This window comes from Dasypus novemcinctus, chromosome 27, assembly GCF_030445035.2.
Source record: "Dasypus novemcinctus isolate mDasNov1 chromosome 27, mDasNov1.1.hap2, whole genome shotgun sequence".
Classification (NCBI taxonomy): Eukaryota; Metazoa; Chordata; class Mammalia; order Cingulata; family Dasypodidae; genus Dasypus; species Dasypus novemcinctus.
Window position 1 is genome coordinate 32,592,979 of NC_080699.1, and position 20,409 is coordinate 32,613,387.

At 36.5% G+C, this 20,409-nt stretch overlaps 1 pseudogene; it reads right to left on the reverse strand.

Annotated features, from left to right (window-relative positions):
• Nucleotides 1-254: 254 nt before the first annotated feature.
• Nucleotides 255-18,611, reverse strand: LOC101431331 (olfactory receptor 8B3-like; annotated as a pseudogene).
• Nucleotides 18,612-20,409: the final 1,798 nt, after the last annotated feature.

Consider the following 20,409-nt stretch of genomic DNA (forward strand, 5'->3'; position numbering starts at 1 on the left):
GATGTGTTTGAATCATTCTTCCTGATTCCAGGAAGAAAACAAAAGAAAGTTCAAACTGATAATAAAAAACCATATACAATAAATTCCTTCCTGACTGTTATTTTCAAAAAGGAATGAAAGGTGAGAAGGAGAGGGAAAAAATGCAAAAGTGGAAAAGAAGACCTGCTCAAACGATTATAGAAATAAATTATGGAGAGAAGACTCAAATTTCCTTCATCATTATAAGAAAGAATTGGACAAAAAGCTACACCAAATATTTATAACTATTTTGAATTTATTGTAATTCAAAACACACTTGTCCTAAAAGTATTGACAGTTGCGATCCTGTTTATTATCAAAACTTTCTCTTACTCAGGGCTTTACTCAGGGCAAGTTTAACATCTTTGTTCCTCAAGTTGTAGATTAAGGGGTTCATCATAGGAACCACAGTGGTGTAAAAGACAGAGGAAATCTTTCCTTCATCAATAGACGATTCAGAAGCTGCCTGGAGACACATAAATGAAGTTAATCAAAAGAACAGAGAACTGCAGGTGTTGAAAGCTTTGGACCTGCCCACAGTGGAAGTGATGTGGAGGATTTTGCAAAGAATGAAACCATAAGAGGTAAAGATGGTGATACTGGGCACAAAGATGTTGATGCTTGCTACAATGAACACCACCAGCTCACTGATGTACGTACTCATGCAGGAGAGCACAGGGAAGATGTCACAGAAATAATGATTAATGGTGTTGGCATCACAGAAGGTCAGCCTCAGCATGCATCCTGTGTGGGCCATAGCACTAGAAAATGTCATCAAGTATGAAACAAAAATAAGGTAGGAGCACACTTTATGGGACACGGCAATCCTATACAAGAGTGGATTACAGATGGCCACATAGCAATCATAGGCCCTTGGTGTCAGCACATAGCATTCTGAAATGGCAAAAAAAACAGAAGAAGAAGTATTGTGTCATGCATCCCTGGTAGAAGATAATATTCTTCATTGATATAAAGTTGAGCAGCATTTTAGGGGCCAAAACAGAAGAATAATAGAGGTCAATGAAGGACAAGTTAAAGAGGAAAAAGTACATGGGGTTGTGAAAATGAGAATGCAAACTGAGTAGAGTGATCAAGCCCAGGTTTCCCAGCAGGGCAAACACATACATTGTTAGAAACAGGAAGAACAGCAGGAGTTGGTGATCTGGGTGTTCTGTTAACCCCATCAGTATGAATTCAGTCACAAAAGAACCATTTCCAGGAGCCATTCTTGTCTGGGGTATCTACGGAATAAGAAAAAGGGTTTGATTAGAGGCAACCCATATCTTCCCACATCATCTCCTTCCATGGGAGTGCCTGAGACTTTTACAACAGGAACCCATAGACTCTACCTTTACTCCTGACACCAAGTAATACAGATTGCCCAGTGTTAGTTCTTAAAACTAAATAAATAAAATAAAAACCGTATACACCTTAACCTAATATGTGATTATTAGAGCTGTCACATGAAAATATAAAAACTGCAAAGGAGAAGAGAAAAACAAGATGGATGAGGGCAATTATTTTCTCTCATCTCATCAAATCATTATTTACCTAAGAACTCCTTTACCAGTAAGATCTGAGGCAGAGGCAATAGGAATTTGGAGCTGTCATCCCATGCAGATTAGACCCTCATGGAATGGAAACCATGAATAATGTTTCCAGATCCACATAAGGAACCAGATTATAGGAGATAATTAATAACTGCCCAAAGTCACAGAGTAAGAGTCTTATATCCTTAACAGTGAACTCAGAGTTCCCTCTATGGAGAGAGAACTTAACTCTGTGAATTAGAGGAACCATAAGGCAATTAGTCTTTCTGAACTTTCTCTGCTGCCCCTCAAATAGATTCTTCCACTATTTTCCCTTGAGTGTTAGACCTATAAAAATGAGAGAGAAGGTGGGATGTCTTAATCCCTGAAATACATACCACCTCAAAATAAGGGAGATATAATATAAATAAAATTCCAGAAACTCACCCTCCTTACACAAGAAATCTTCTGTACTTCCTGATCTCTGTTATTCTACCCTCAAGTCCTGGAAAGGTAATTTGGAAGCTTTAAGAGTGATTTCATTGAATTTAAGAGTACACAGAACAGAAAATTTCCAATATCCTGAAAATCATCCTGTACCACATATTATGATTTCTCATTTTAAGTTTGAGTTCTCTCAAGCAGTAGAATTTTTTTTTTAAAATGCTTTCTTTAATATTATCGCATTTTCCTCTTGATAAGCCCAAAAGATTTAACTGACTTCAATGACATAATGACTTTGGTTACAAAGAAGTGAAAATCTTGCTCAGACTCTTCTCCAGGATACAGGCTTTATGTGTAATAGGGAAACAAAGAATATGTAAATAGGGAATATTTATACCCTGGACCATATTATGTTTTTAGTTCTTTAGGGACTAAGTATTTTTTTCAAGTTTTCCCTGCCCTCTAGGGATTATACCTGCCCATGGCAGAGCTAAGGAGAAACTCCATATCCACACCATATTGTCTCTGAAGGGAAATATGTATAGTAGATCATTTATTTCCATCTTTTTCATTTCGGTATAGTTGCACAACTCTGTATACACAAAAATCATTTTGTTGGCTACTTTAAATGGGTGCATTGTATGGAACTTGATTTATACCTCAATGAAGTTATATCCCTTAAAAATAATAGAAAATCTTTATTAAAAGATGAAATAAAAAGGGATATAAAACATATTTTGAAGCCAGTGAAATTGTCACTACAACATATGAAAATATGTGTAATATAGTTACTTAAAAGATTTCAGGAATAGTTATGGAAACTAGGTGCCTATATTGGGAAAGAAGAGTGATCTCAAATCAAACACCTAAGTTTCTTCATATGAAACTACAAAAATACCTTCAGGTAATATTCAAAATTAGCAGAAAAATAAAATAAAGATGATAGCAGAAAGCAATAAAACATGAAACAGAAACACATTATTTAAAATCAATTAATCTAAAACCTATCTAAGTTTATTAGAATTGATAATCTTCTAGCCAGACTGATCGATAAAAATGAATATAGACCAAAATTACTAATATGAGAATGAGAGAGGATATTATAACTGATCCTATGACATTAAAAATAAATTAGGGGTCAGGCCCCTACAGCCCTACTACCCAGTCCTGTGCCAGCAGTTCAGGTAACTCCTAACGCCAGAGGTCCATCAGACAGGGAGGGAGGGTGTGAGGCTGGTGTTGGTGGCAGTGGTGGCAGCACAGGCTGTGGGACCTCATCTGGGCCAGCCTTGGTGCCCATGTGCTAGGATGCACCAAAGGCATGAATCTTATTCAGTAGGATTTGGGATTCTTTGAGTATTGCCTTCCTGAAAAGCTGGAAATAATTTCTCTAAATTCCATCATCTTGTGTTTCAGGAGGAACATCAAGAAATCACGAACAACTTCAGTAATGAGGCGTTTCATGCCTTTTTCCTGATGAAAGTTTTATCGCCAAGGACATTCTGGACCAAAAAATTAATGAAGTCTCTTCAGATGATGAATACCTTGGAGACATTCTAAAGAAACATCTGAGGTGGTTAAAAGCTCCTCCTCACATCACCCCCTTCGAGGCAGTCAAATGTAATGACAGTAAACACATAGTAAAGATCCTGGATGCCTTAGAGACAGGATTTGACTGTGCTAGCAAGACTGAAATCCAATTGGTGCAGAGTCTCAGGGTGCCACCAAGAGGATGATCTATGAAAACCCTTGTAAATGAGTTTCTCAAATTAAGTATGCCACCAATAATGGAGTTAAGATGATGACTTCTGACAGCAAAGTCGAGTTGATGCAAGCGGCCAAGGCATAACCAAAGGCCAAGTTGGTTTTGTGGATTGCCACTGATGACTCCACAGCAGTCTCAATGTTAAATATGAAGCCACAGTCAAAACCAGCAGGCTTCTTTCAGAATGGGCTAAGGGGCTAGAAATCAATTTATCATCAGTGTCAGCATCCATGTGGGAAGTGGCTGTACTAATCCTGAAACATCCATGTAGGCTGTCTCTGATGTCTGCTGTGTCTTTGACCTAGTTGCTGCAGTTGGTTTCAGCATGTATCTGCTTGATATTCATGGTGGCTTTCCTGGATCTGACAATGTGAAGATTAAATTTAAAGAGATCACCAGCATTAGACATCAATCCAGCATTAGACAAGTATTATCCATCAGACTCTGGAACGAAAATCATAGCTGAACCAGGCCAATATTATGTTGCATTGGCTTTCACACTTGCAGGGAATATCACTGCCCCCAAAAATTGTATTTAAGGAACAGACAGACTCTGACAATGAAGATGAATGGAGTGAACAAACCTTTATGTATTATGTGAATGATGGAATATATAGGTCATTTAATTGCATCCTTTATGATCATGCACACCTAAAATCCCTTCTGCAGAAGAGACCTAAACTAGATGAGAAGTATTACTCATCTTGCATGTGCAGAACCATGTGTAATGGCCTTGATTGGGTGGTTGAGAGCCATGACCAGCCAGAAATGCATGTGGGCGATTGGATGCTGTTTGAGAACAGAGCTTAAGCTGTTGGCTGCTGCTTCTACTTTCAAAGGGTTCTAAGGCCCATTATCTACTCTGTGACATCCCTAGTGGCAAGTCATGCAGCAAATCAAAAGCCACTAGTTTCCAGAGGCAGAGGAGCAGGTCACCAGCACTCTCCCTGTGTTACGTGCTCAGGAAAGTGGGATGAACGGCCACCCAACCATTTGTGCTGTGGCTAGGATTAATGTGTAAATACGATTATTGCAGCTGTTACTGTGAGTTTAGCTTGAATGCAGCGACTTGGGGGGGACCATAGAACTTAATTATTGGTAGTTTTGAAATGTCTTTGTAAGAGCAGGGTTGGCACAGGTGCAATGATATGGAAGAGTAGGAGATAGGGTAACAATTACTGATGTTCCTATGGAAACTATTTGATTTTGTTTTATATGGATTTTTATTCACTTTCAAAACATGCTCCTAAAGTATGGCCCTCAGTTGCTGAGTAAGGATTTGTAGCTTGTATAACAGCAGATTGGACCAAAAGTTTAATTCGGTGACCTATTTTAAAAATAAATTTTAAAAAAATGAAATTAAGGGAATATTATGAAGAAATGTATGCAAATAATCCTGGCAGCTAATGAAAGAGATAAACCCTTTGAAAGATGCAAACTATCAAATCTCACTTAAAAAGAAATAGGTGACCAGAATTGCCATATAACAATGAAAGAAAATGAGCTTTCAGTTAAAAAGTCTCTTGCAAAGAAAACTTCAGGCTCAGAGAACATTACTCTAGAATTCCACCAAACATTTTACAAAGTAAATATTACCAATTTTTCATGAATGCATTCAAAAAACTAAAGAGGAAGGAAAACATTGTAATTCTGAGAGGCAAGCATTGTCCAGATTTTAAAAGTTCACAAAGAATGCAGTTATAAAAAGGGACATCTGAGATCAGCACACTCCATAAAGGAAAATTCAAAAATTATTTAAAAATGTAAGAAAATTGAATCTACCAATATATAAAAATAATGACACATAACGAGAAGTAAAGTGTATCTCAAGAATAAAAAATTGGTTTAAATTCTGAAAACAAATCACCTACTAGGCACATTATAAATATCTATACATAATTTGACACTTAAAGGTAAAAGACTAAATCCTTTAAACCAAGTTCAAAAGCAAAATAATGATTTCCAATATAAGGGTTTAGTTTTTTGCCAAAGGACATAGTGCAAAAAGAACAAGAAAAAGTAACAAATGGCGTAGGGATGGGGTAAAGAAGAAATAAGATGATATGTATTACAAATAAAATGATTGCCTATGAAGAAAATAGCAACAAATCTAAAAAAAACTGCTACAATAATAAATGAGTATAGCAATAGGACAGAATGTAGTGTCTATATATTTCTATATATTAGCAAAGAAAAACAGAAATTTAAATATTTAAAAAGCAGTACCATTGCAACACCATCAGAAACATGAAAAATTTAGGTATAAATTTAATAAAATATATGCTTGGTCTGTATACTAGCTTGCAGAATGCTTAAGCAAGAAATCAAAGAAGACTACATTAATGGGAAGACAAACTATGTATACGGATTGGTAGATTCACTATCATTAAGATAGCCATCCTCTGTAAATTGATGTATACATTCCATGCAATTACATTAAATACAGAGCAAGATGTTTTGTAAGAAGCTGATTCTTAAATCTGCCTAAAAAGCTGAAGGAATGAGAATACCCAAAACAATTAAGCAAATGAGCAAAGTTGAAGCACTCCCACCATTTGATTTCAAGACTTACTACAGAGTACCAGCAACATGGCATTGGTTTAGGTGGACACTCTCCAGCTCTCTCTCACACACACAAAACAGCTGAGAAATGGCAAAATCTTACCTGAGTGAGCTGTTTTGGGAATCCACAGAGCAGGAGGCTTCAGGGCATCAATCTGGAGGGAACTGTACAAAGAGATAAAGAGCCCAGTGGAAAACTGGAACATAGGCAACAGCAAGGAAACAGAATAAGAGGAATGAAGTGTCAAAGTGAAAACTTACCACACACACAAAAACAAGAACAAAATAAAAGTCTAGATTAGAAAGAGATGCTAATCGGCTGATCAAACCCCTTCAAATAAACTGATGCCTAGACACCAACAAAAAATTACAAGCAATACTAAGAACAGGAAGACATGGCCCAGTCCAATGAACCAACTAAATAAAAACAGAAAGAGATGCAGAACATTAAACAAATAACCAGAAATATCCAAACAATTATAATGAATGAACTCAAAGAAGTGAAGGAAGAGGTTAAGGATATTAAGAAGACACTGAGACAACAAACTGAAGAAATTGTAAACATATGTAAAAATATAACAGATACTATGGTGATGAATGGAACAATACAAGAATCAAAAATACACTGGAAGCATGTAACAGCAGATTTGAGCATTGAGAGGAAAGAATCAATGATGTAGAAGACAGTACAACTGAAATCTAACAGATAGTAGACCAGTAGACAAAAAGATAGAAAAAATCAAGCAGGGTCTCAGGAATTTAAATGACAGCATGAAACACACAGACATACACATTATAGGCACCCCAGAGGGAGAAGAGAAGGGAAAGTGGACAGAAGGTGTGTTGGAGGAAACAATGGCTAAAAATGTCCCAACACTATTTAAAGACATAGATGTATAAGCCCAGGAAGCACAGCACACCCCAAACAGTATAAATCCTAATAAGCTTATTCCAAGACATATATAGGCCAAACTGTCCAATGTTCAAGACAAAGAGATAATACCGAAAACAGCAAGAGAAAAGAGAACCATCACATACAAGGGAAGCTCATTAAGATTAAGGGCTGATTTCTCATCTGAAACAATAGAGACAAAAAGGTAGTGGTATGACATAGTCAAGGTGCTAAAAGAAAGAAAGAAAAAAATAATAAAAAAGAGCATCCAGCCAAGAATTCTCTAACCAGCAAAACTGGCATTCAAAAACAAGAGAGAGTTCAAAATATTCACAGACAAACAGAAATTAAGAGAGTATGTCAATAAGAAACTGGCACTTCAAGAAATACTAAAGGGAGTTCTGCAGGTTGAAAGGAAAAAAACAAGAGAGAGAGATTTGGAAGAGTGTGTAAGAACAATAAGATAAGAAGAGAAATAAAAGAACATATGACATACATAAACCTAAAGAAAACATGGCTAATATAAGTAATTCCATGACAATAACAACACATTAATGGATCAAACTCACAAGTCAAGAGCACAGATTGGCAGAATAGATAAGGAAATATAAACCATCTGTGTGCTATCTACCAGAAATTCACTTTAGATGCAGGGATGCAAGGAGACTAAAAGTGAATGAATGGAAAATAATCATTCAAGCTAACAATAACAAAAAAGGGTAGAAGTAGCTATATTAATATCAGGCAAAATAGACTTTAAATGCAAAACTATTTTAAGAGACAAAAATGGACACTGAATATTAATAAATGGGGTACCATCTATCAAGAAGAAAGAACAATGACAAACATGAATGCACCTAAAGAGGGCACATCAAAATACATGAGGCAAACACTGGAAAAGCTAAGTAGAGAAACAGATGCCTCTACAATTATAGTGCGGGACTTCAAATATACCATTTTGACAATTAGACAGAACAGCTTCAGAGAGAATAATAAAGAAACAAAGATGTTGAATAATACATTAGAGTATCTGGACCTAATAGACATATACAGAACATCATACCCAAATACAGCAGGATATACATTCTTCTCGAGTACACATGGATCATTCTACAGGACCACATTCTAGGTATAAAACAACTCTCAGTGAATTCAGAAAGATCGAAATTCTACAATGTAATTTCTCTGACCATAATGGAATGAAGCTGGAGATTAGTTAAGGGCAGAAAACCAGATTAGGCACAAAGATATTGAAGTTGAACAACACACTCTTGTGCAAACAGTGGGTTAAGGAGAAATTGCAAAAGAAATCAGAAACTACCATGAAATGAATGAAAATGACAACACAACATCTCAAAACCTATGTGATTCAGCCAGCAAAAGTTGTAGTGAAAAGAAAATTCACAGTCATAAATTCCTACATTAAAAAAAGAAAGATATAAAATCAAAGACCTAACTGCACACCCAGAGGAATTATAAAAAGAACAGCAAACTAACAGAAAAGGAAGTAGAAAGAAGGAAATAACAAAGATTAGAGCAGAATTAAAAGAAATTGAAAATTTGAAAGCATCAGAAAAAAATAAAACTGAAAGCTGATTCTTTGAGAAAATCAATAAAACTGGCAAAACCTTAACCTAAACTTACAAAGGAAACAAGCAATGATCCAAACACATAAAAAGAAAAATGAGGAAGGAGATATCACCACTGAAGCCACAGAAATAAAGAATATCACAAGAGATACTAATGACTTAAACACAGAAAACTACACAACACTGTTAAAGGAAATCAAAGAAGGCTTAATAAATGGAAGAATATTCTCTATTCATGGATAGGAAGACAAAACATTGTTAAGATGTCTTTCCTACTCAAACGGATCTATAGATTTAATGGAATCCCAATAAAAATCGCTACATTTTTTACTAAATTGGAAAAACTACGGCATTGCATGTCCTCCCATGGCCCACTGGATGGAATGTGGGAGAGTGTGGGCTATGCTGTAGACCACTGACCACGAGGGGCAGCAGTGCTCAGAGATGTATTCACCAAATGCATTGAATGCCTCATGATGATGGAGGAAATTGTTGCTATGGGGGGAGGAGTGGGGTGAGGGGGGTGGGGAGTATATGGGGACCTCATATTTTTTGAATGTAATATTAAAAAAATAAAGACAAAGAAAGAGAAATTTATCTGGAAGGACTTGAGTCCCTAAATAGACAAAGATATATTGAAAAAGAAAAATGAAATCAGAGGAATCATACTAACTGATTTTAAAACATACTACAAAGCTACAGTAGTCAAAACAGCAAGGTATTGGCACAAGGAAAGAAATACTGACCAATGGAACTGAAATTAGAGTTCTGATATAGACCCTCACATATACAGTCAACTGATATTCGACAAGGCCACCAAGCCTACTCAACTGGGAGAGAATGGTCTCTTCAATGAATGGTGCTTGGAGAACTGGATATCCATATTCAAAAAAATGAGAGAGGAACACCATCTCGCACCTTACACAAAAATTAATTCAAGATGGATCAAAAATCTAAATATTAGAGCCAAGAACATAAAGACCTTGGAAGATAATATAGGGAAGCATCTACAGGATCTTGTAATAGGAAAAGGCTTCATGAACTTCACACCCAAAGTATGAGCAGCAAAAGGAAAAACAGGAAATGGGAGATGGGACCTCCTCAAAATTAAAAACTTTTGCACCTCAAATGAGTTTGTCAAGAAAGTGAAAAGTCAGCATACTCAAAGGGAGAAAATATTTGGTAACCATATATTTGATAGGAGCCTAATATCCTGCACATATAAAGAAATACTACACCTTGAAAATAAATAGACAAAAAGCTCTTGTTAAAAATGGACAACTGATTTGATTAGACACTTCTCCAAAGAAGATATACAAATGGTTAAAAAGCACATGAAAAGACATCAACATCACTAGCTATTAGTGAAATTCAAATAAAAATGACAATGAGATATCATCTTACACCCATTAGACTGGGAGCTATTAAAAAACAGAGGACTACAAGTGTTGGAGAAGATGTGGAGGAATGGGAACCCCATTCTCTGCTGGTGGGAATGTAGAATAATGCAACCACTGTGGAGGACAGTATGGTGGTTCCTCAAAGAACTAGCTATAGAACTGCCATATGATCCAGCAATTCCACTGCTGGGTATATACCCAAAAGAACTGAAAGCAAGGACATGAAAAGATATATGCACATCAATGTTCATGGCGGCATTATTCACTATTGCCAAATCTTGGAATCAACCCAAATCCCTTCAACAGAGGAATGGATAAACAAATTGTGGTATATACAGACAATAGAATATAACTCAGCTGTAAGGAATATAGTATTAACACATGGGATAACATGGATGAATCTTGAGGACCTTCTGTTGAGTGAAGCAAGCCAGGCACTGAAGGATAACTATTACATGACCACATTGATACGAATTAAACAAACTGAACAGACTCACAGAGGTAGAGTCTGAAAGACAGATTTACAGGAAACATAAAGGGAAAAGAAGGCTGTGAGCCAGTGCCCATGTGGGCAAAACCTATGATAAGGTGGCAGTGTGTAGTTATGCAGTGGAGGAGCATGACAATAGTGCAGTGATACTATTGGTTTAGGCAGTATAGGTATGTCGTGGGATAAAGTATGAATGGGCGGTTGGACTGTCCATGGTACTGGGGGTAGAGTTGGGAAGAGAGCAAATGAACACTGGGGATTGAGGATACATGGTTGAAACTACAATGTTGGGAATGTTCTTTTGGCAATAGGGCAAGGTAGGGATACTGATTTAGGGCACTGGATACGGAGGGCATTCAAGGACAGGGCTGGAGGCAAGATTTTAGGGAGTGTGCAAATATTCATCTTCACACAGTGTGTTATATCAATGGGTGAAGATCCACATAATGAGCAGGAAGGTGCTGGACTCCCATCCTGGGGAGGCCCGCTATATTCTCAAATAGAGGGGCGGGAGTCTATCCAGAACATGGGTGGTGCCCAATAGGGGAGGACAAACCAGTGTGTTAAGCCCTAAGTATTTTTGCAAGTAACTATGAATCTGGTCCTGCAAATAGTGAAGTTTGGTGGTTGCTGTGGCTCCTGAGGGGAAAGAGAGGGAGGAACAGAACGGATGGAACAAGTGAAATTTTAAGGTAATAGAAGTGTTCTACAGGATATTGCAATGATGGATTCAGGCCAATTTAAGTTTCATCAAAATTTATAAAGTGTATGGTCCAAGATGTATACCAAAATGTAAACTACTGACCATGGTTCATAGCTATGTTTCAATATTTGTTTATCAGTTGTAACAAATGTACCATCCACATATAAAATGTTTTTAACATGTGAAAGGGGGAAAGGGGAGGATGTTAGATATATGGGAGTCCCCTTTATTTTTATGTGACTTTGCTGTGACCTAAAACTTCATTAAAAAGAAAGTTTAAAAAGACACTGGGGGAATAAATGGAGGAAAATGTCACTCTACATACAAGACAACAGATCTTACAGAGACGAAAGGCAAAACGTCAAAAAAATTAAATATTTTTTTATTTTTTATTATCCCAGATTTTTAAAATATTTATTTTTTAATTTTTTTTTGTATTTTATTTATTTTTAAAACTATCATTATTTCACTCTCTTATTAATTGTATTTGGCTATTTTATCAGCTTCATTTTTGAAGAAGTTTTGGATCACAGAAGGGTTACAACTATAGCAGGTGAAGATCATTTCTGTGGGGTGTCAGTGATGGTGATACATAGGAGGAGGGCATATATATAAGGCATATAAATGTGTTAAAATGTTCATGGGTCTTTGTCATAGTGGGTGGAGATTAACACAATAACTGAAAGAATATTGAATTCCCATCCTAGGGAGGTCTGCTACATTCTCTAATTAAACATCAAGAATCCCCCAAGTACAGAGGCAATGGCTAGAGAAGGAAGATGGTCCATTGACAGGTTCTTGATATTGATGACTGTGTTTATGAACCTTTACCCTTGAAATTGAAACTTAGCCTAGTATTATAGAGTGCCTAAGTGTTACCTCCTAAGAGCCTCCTTGTTGCTCAAAGGTGGCCTGTCTCTAAGCTGAATTCAGCATATAAATGCAATAACTTCCCCATAGCGTGGGACATGACTTCCAGGGATGAGGCTTCATGGCACCAAAGGATTTCTACCAAGTACCAACTAGCAATGCAACTGGAAAAAAACCTTGACTAAAAGGAGGAAAAGGTAAAGACAAATGAATTTATATGGCTAAGAGACTTCGAAGTGAGAAGGGAGGTCATTCCAGACGTTACTCTTATGCATGTCTCAGCAGGATCTCATTGACTGCCAAATTAGACACTACTCCAAACAGTGGGGCTCACAAGGGCTCTGGAGACATCCAGGCACTATGGTCATGGCAGATAGCTCCAGAGTTTGGTGACCTACCAGTGGGCACTACTTTAGGGTTTGTGGTCCCCAGTGTGACAGAATTGGACTCAGTTGTGGTTCCCCTACACATAGCTCTTCTGTCCTTTTTGTTTGAACCTATAGTTGGTGCTGGAGTTGGTAGGTGTACATCCAAGAGACTTGGATCTTTTGACTGCCCATGTTCAGTTGGAACCTGAGCCTCAAAAGAGTTGCAACACCTACTCTCCAGTTCAATGGAATAACCGAGGACACTAACAAGGAGGTGATGATGGACAACCACCATACCAATGAACAGGTGAGTCTACAACTGCAAGCAAGAGAGTCCCATTCATCAGCCATATGGGATGGAAGTCCCCTCTCAATTAGAGGCAGAGTGGGCATCACCATTCCAGAATCATCAGGATTGGGGAGTGAACTATGGACTACAGTGGACTTACTGGTATTCTACTATAGACTTTGTGATTTTAGCAATGGAAGAACTTATATCATTGATGGGGAGGCAGTGGCCACTAGAGGTCCGAGGTCAGGGAGAGGGAAAAAAGGTGTAATACAGAGGTATTTTGGGACTTAGGAATTCCCTGAATAACATTACAATGAGAGATACAGGCCATTATATATCTTGCCATAACCTACATAATTATGTGTGAGAGAATATAAACTACAATGTAAACTATAATCCATTCTAAGCAGCAATGCTCCAAAACATGTTCATCATTTGAAATGACTGTACCATACTAATGAAGGATGTTGTTAATGTGAGTAAAAGTTAGTGGTGTGGAGCAGCACATATGGAATCCCCCGGATTTTTTACATAACATTTATATAATTTAAATATCTTAAAAAATTTAAAATTAAGAAAAGACTCACTATAATTTTACAACGATCAGAGAATGTGGTATTGGCAAAAAGACAGATTGGCAGGACAGAATATAGAGTCTACAAACTAACACAAATAGAGTCAATTAATATTGACAAGAATACAAGGGTAGTTCAGTGGAGAAATGATATGCTCCTAAGACAATATGGACCAGCAAGATACCTGTGAAAGCAAGAATAAAAGGAGAAGAAGGAATATGAAAGGGGAGGGAAAGAGAGAAAAGAAGAGGAGAAAAAGAGCAACAAAGAAAACCCACTTCCAGGAAGCAGCTGTGGCTCAATCAGATGAGCTCCTGTCTACCATAGGAGGCCCTCATTCGAGTCCTGGGGTCTCCTTGTGAATGCAGACTTGCCTGCACACTGCGGAGTGCCGCCGGCAGATGCCACGGAGAGCCGACTCAGCAAACTGACACAACAAAAAGAAGGCAGACAAGCAAGAACACAGAAGAGCCCACAGCAAATGGACAGAGAGCAGACAGCAAGCAAGCTGTAAGGGGGGAGGGGGGGGAATAAAATAAATAAATACAGACACAGAAGAACATACAGCGAATGAACACAGAGAGCAGACAGCATGCTAAAAGCCACAAAAGGGGCTTTACCTCATACCACTTTAAAAAAAATGAATTACACACCAAGGGAATCAAATGAGAGTTCAGAAATAAATTCTCACAGCTATGGCCAATTGATTTTTGACACTGGTCCACTCAATATGGAAAGAATTGTTTCTTCAACAAAAATGCAAGAAAAACTTAACATACATATATGAAGGAATGAAGATGAACCCCTACCTCATATATCAAAAATTAACTCAAAATAGATCAAAGGCCTAAATATAAGATCCAAAGTACAAAACTCCTTTAAGAAAATGGAGGTAAGTATCATCAGAACCTTGTATTAGGTAATGATTTCAACTCAACAACAAAAAGACAAACACCGCAATTTCAAAATTGGCAAAGTCTTATATATAAATTTTTCTAAAGAAGACTTACAAATGGCCAACAAGAACATAAAAAGAAGCCCAATATCTTTTGCCATTAGGGAAATGCAGATCACACCCACCAAAATGGCTACTGTTTATAAAAAGAAAATGAATGTTGGAGAGGATGTGGAGAGATAGGAACATTCATACATTGTTGGAAGAAATGTAAAATGGTACAGTTACTGTGAAAGACAGATTAGTAGTTCCTCAGAAAGTTAACTATAGGTTTACCTAAGGATCTATCAATACTACTTCTAGGTATATACCAAAAACACTTGAAAGCATGCAAGTGCTTACAACAGCGTAATTCATAGTAGACCAAAGGCGAACAGATGAATAGATAAACAAAACATGGCATATACATACAATGTTATGATATTCATATATAAAAAAATGAATGAAAATCTGATATATTAGACAAAGTGGAGGAACACTGAAGATTTCATGTTAAGTGAAATAAGCCAAACACAAAAGACAAATATTTTATGATCCCACTTAAATGAAATAATTAGAATAAACAAATGTATTGAGTCAAAAACTAGAATACAGACTATTACGGACTAGGGTGGGGTGAGAAATGGGAAATTAATGCTTAATTGGTGCAGAATTTCAATTTGGGGTGATGGAAAACCTTTGGGAATGGATTGTGGAGATGGTAGCACAACACTGTGAATGTAATAACACTGAATTGTATGTGTGAAAGTAGTTAAAATGGGAAAATTTAGGTTGCATTTATCGGCAGAATAAAACATTTTTTTAAACCATAGAACTTTACAACCCAAACTGTGAATCCTAGTGTAAACTGTAGACTATAATTAATAGGATAATTATCCAAGTATTATTTCATCAATTGTAACAAAACTCCCATGCTAATGCAAAGTATATTTTGGGAAAACTTTGTGTGCCTGGAGGGTTTATATGGGAACTCTAGAGTCCCTGCATGATTTTTCTGAATGTATACAAATTCTCTAAAATTATATAAATGAATCATAGATATAAATATAAAACATAAATCAGTATGACATTTAGAAGAGAACAAATGGAAAAACCTTTGTGACATAAAGTTTGGCACTGATTCTGAAGATAAGATACCAAAAACAATCCATAAAACAAACCAAAAAAAAAAAAGTTAAATTGGATGTTATAAAAATAAATGCCTATTTCTCTGAGAAAAATAGTAATATTAGAAAGAAAATACAAGCCACACATTGGGAGAAAATAATTGAAATCATATATCCAACAAGTAACTTGCTTTCCTAATATATAAAGAATACCTAAAACTTAACAGTAAGACAAACAATCCAATAAATAAATGAGCAACATATGTGAGCCAGCCATTTAACAACAACAAAAAAGATACAGGATCACAAATAAACACATGAAAAATGTTCAACATCACTTTTTCTTGGGAAACACAAATTAAAACCACAATGAGGTCCCATTACAAACCTATTAGGAAAACTAAAATTATAAAAATGAAATAAACTGACTGTACTACTGCTGGTAGGGATGTGGAGCAAATTGAGTTTTCATGCATTACCAGTGGGGATGCAAAAGCATGCAGGTAGTTTGGAAAACCACTTGGCAGTTTCTTATAAAGTTGTTCTATTCCAAGGTATTTACCAAAGTAAATAAAAACTTATGTTCACATAAAAACTATACATTTATGTTTTTAATGTCTTTATCATTATTTACCTGATTAATATAAAAATAACCTTTAACACACCTAAACAATAAATCTTACACAGCAATATAGGGCATGATTTATGGATACATGTAACAACATAGATGAAACTCAAATTCATTACCCTTAAAGAAAGAAGTTAAACTAAAAAAACTACATACTATATGCTTAAATTTATATTATGTTCCGGAAAAGGAAAACTGTAGGAAAAGAAATAAGATCAGTGGCTTCCAATGTCAGGGGGTGGGAAAAGGGTTTAATGATAAAGGGGTGTAGGAGTATCTTGTTTTTTGTGATAGCTACTCAAATGCACTTTTTTGACAAAAGACAGAACTCTAAACTTAAACCTGTGAATTTTACTCTACTTATATTAAGCCTGAATGAAAGGAAATTTAAATACACACATGCAATGAATTTCTACTTTACATCATCACAATTATGAAAGTCAGCTAAAATTAGAAAAACTAACACAAACTGTCAGTAAAGATGTGAAGTAATTTCAACTTACCTTAATTAATGGTGGGAATGTACAATAGTAAAAGACCTGGAAACAGTTTGGAAATTCCTTATAAAATATTTACTACATGAGGACCAATTCAACATTTGTATATTTCCTAAGGAAATGAAAATATAATTCCAAAATTACTTACACATACATACTAATATCAGCATATTAATTTATGTCCAAAATCTAAAATCAACCCCAAGGTCTATCTACTAGGGAATGTGTGAGCCAACTTTGGTATATTCACACAAAGCAATATGACTTAGCAATAAAAAAATGAACTACAAACATACACAGCAAAATGGAATATCAAAAATATCATGATTGAACAATGTCAAACACAAAACAGCATATGTTGTATGATTCCATTTTTACGAAGTTCTAGAACAGGCAAAAATGAATCTATAGTGATAGACATTATATGTATTAATCTCTGAAAATAAGTTTTGAGGATTAGTCCAAAAATGTAACAGGAAGCTTTCTGGTATGATGGAAGTAGTTCTTATATCTTGTTTTTGGTAGCAGTTGAATGGGTGTCTACTTAAAGAACCATCAAACTTATACATATGATTTGTAAATTTTGCTATTTATAAATTACACGTCAAAATTTTAAAAAAAGAAGAAAACGTATAAGCCCAATACTTAGAACTATTGTTAAAAACATCATTCAGAAATATGGAAACTAGTGTGTATCCTTTTTTTAAACACATCTCTGAATGCTAACATTGATATCAGAGTGGAAATCCACACCTTCCCATGCCACTATTGGAGGCATAATACTGGGCTATTTGGATGAGTGGTTTTATGTAGAATGGGATTCTGATGTTTCCATAAAAGAAATTCTGACTTCTATTAAATTCACTTCTACAACTTGGAGAAAGCCAGTGAATCTGAAATAAACATATAGTGGGGGTTCAGAAAAGAAACTGCAGCTATTCATCCTTTCCCACCTATACCTTTTACCCATGAAAGTCACCAATTATTAAAGTGAACTTGTGAATCTATCACCAATAGCAAAGCCAAGCATTAAACTGCATGCTTTATTCAATATATTTTAAGGAACCTTATGGTTATAAAACTAACAAACTAAAAGGCCAATAATGTGTCTTGTGTGTTTGACATTGTGTCACCTAGAAGTCTACCAGGAAATTTTGTTAGGCCTGCTTTAACAAAAACATAATTGTAAAAATTCTAAAATGGCTTATTTTTATAAGATGAGTTTATAATCTTTTAAATTAAAAAACAAACAAACTGATAAATGACCCAGATTAATTATAGCTATGAGAGAGGAGGGACTCCTATACACACAAACCATTTCAATCAGTCTATTGCACAATCTCGACTGTAAACCTACAACACACGATGTTCCAGCTGTAATCATCTTTGAAGTTAATTTACCCAAGGCGGAAATGTCCCTGAAGACCCTGTCCGGAATGTGACTCAAAGTCCCGAATACGACAATAGGTCACAAGGATGGGACCTTGTAACCAAGTGAGAAATGGCACCCACGCCTACGGGACAATCTGGGCACAGTGACTGGGGAATAACAGTCCTCAATCCGCGGGGCAGGAAAGTCCTATGAGCGCCCCAGTAGGTCTGGTGGATCTGGTTTTACTTTCTGGTATGTTGCTGCCTTCTATGAGCGTTACGTAAGCTCCTGCGCAAAGAAAGTTGCAACCAGGCAACCGCCTCCAAAATTAAAATTTTTAGGTCCGTTCTGTTCCCTCCCGTCCGTACCCCACCCCCAGTAAGGACGGACAGGCTCTGGGGAAGAGGACGATACAGACGCTGGGGGCCACCTCTGACTCTGGGAGCAGACCCAATAAGCCAAGGTAAAGATGGTCATTAAAAAGAATTATCTACTGCTGTCCATCCACGAAGGAGTTAAAAGAAACCCCCGACCCCAATAGACTCTGCACTAACGCTCAGCGAAGTCTAATAATCAAGGAACCGCGCAGCGCCGCAGACCCGAACCTCCGCGCACCCGGATGTAAACGCGGAGTTCCTAAAAGGTGCCCTCCACCACCTGGTGCTCACTAGGTGCATTAAGGGGGCCCAACAGCTCACAAGTCCCAGGGGCTCACCTTCAGATCGCGGAGCCGAGTCCTGGGAGGAGTGGAGGAATGACCTGAGGGCCCTGGGTTGTCCTGGGCTACACCATCCGGCGTGAGGGATAGAAGCAGCCGCCGCCGCCATGGCCACAGCCAGCTCAGAGGAGGAAGAGCAGGTCCCAGATCCCAAGAAATAGTAAAGTCAAGTCCATCCGACGCTAACAACAATTCTAGGCCTGCTCAAAGTCCTGCTGCAGGGACCAAATAAAACGGGCCCGGCGTGCTATACCAAATGACTGAAGAAAAGCCTCTGCTAAAGATGCAACAGCTCCAGAGAGAGTAAGAGCCTTCCTCATTAAAGTTCTCTTCAAAAATACGCTAAAACAAAGCAGGGAGGGGTCCTAGAGGGGCAGAGAGCAGGTATAACCGCTGCCTTGCAGTTATTTTTGAGGGGAGCCTTCCCCACAAGTCAAGCCAACACTTTTGACCTTGTTGCCATCAGCCCTAGAGTAAATCATGACAGATAAAGGGATCAGAGGGAGGTAAATCCAAGAGACAAGAGAAAATTAAAAAAGAAGGAATATAGACTATCTCTACAGCTATCTCATCGAGGTGGTTTTTTGCACTAAATAATTTGTATGTATTATTTAAATGAGTCTGTGTAAAGTTAAAATACGTCTATCAAATATTTAATGGAAGCAAACCTGAAAAAGGGTCACAAATCTACAATATTTGCCATCTCATATTCTTAACATTAAAAGTCTTTTTATACAAATAACTCTCCACTTATGAAGTTATTCCCCAAAGTTGAGCTGCGTAGTGAGTGTATACAGTGTAACTACCCAAATTTAGAGCAAATTTGACTAAATATGCTATTTAACAACTTGCCTACCTGGAATTGTTGGACTAGTTTATTGGATCTAAATACCTACTTAATAAAATTACTGAATGGAATATTCTGGCAATATTTCATTTTATGACCTAAATGGAAATTACATCGGTTTATTGCATATTCATTAAATTATACTGTTATGTTTTGTGAACTTTTCAATACATATTTTATATTAGATTGTACAATAAGAAAATTCAGTATTTTTATTATTTACCATATTATTGTGAATTATTCAAAACGCAATATTATCCATGTTGTATTTGAAACAAAATTGTGATTATTTTATTTTTCTTAGATAATATTTCCAAATAATGCTTCATATAATTCTTTTAAAACAATTTTTATTCACACAGTAAATTATCCATCCAAAGTGTACAATCAATGGCTCAGTATAATCACAGAATTGTGCTTTTATCACCACAATCAATTTTACAACAATTTCATTTTTCCAAAAAGAAATATCACATACCCCCATTGTTAATACTTAGCAATAGTATAGTACCTTGGTAACAATTATGGAAAAATAGTATAATATTACTGGTAACTATAGTCTATAGTTTGCATTAGCTATATTTTTTCCCACATACCACTCTATTGTTAGCATACCTTTTAATATTTAAGTACATTTGTTCTAGTTCATGGAAGAACATTCTTATATTTGTATTGTTAACCATAGTCATCATCTACGACCAGGTTCACTATGTTATACAGTCCCAAGTTTATCTTCTAGCTTTCCTTTTATTGATATATATGCCCCTAAACGTCCCCTTTTAACCAGCA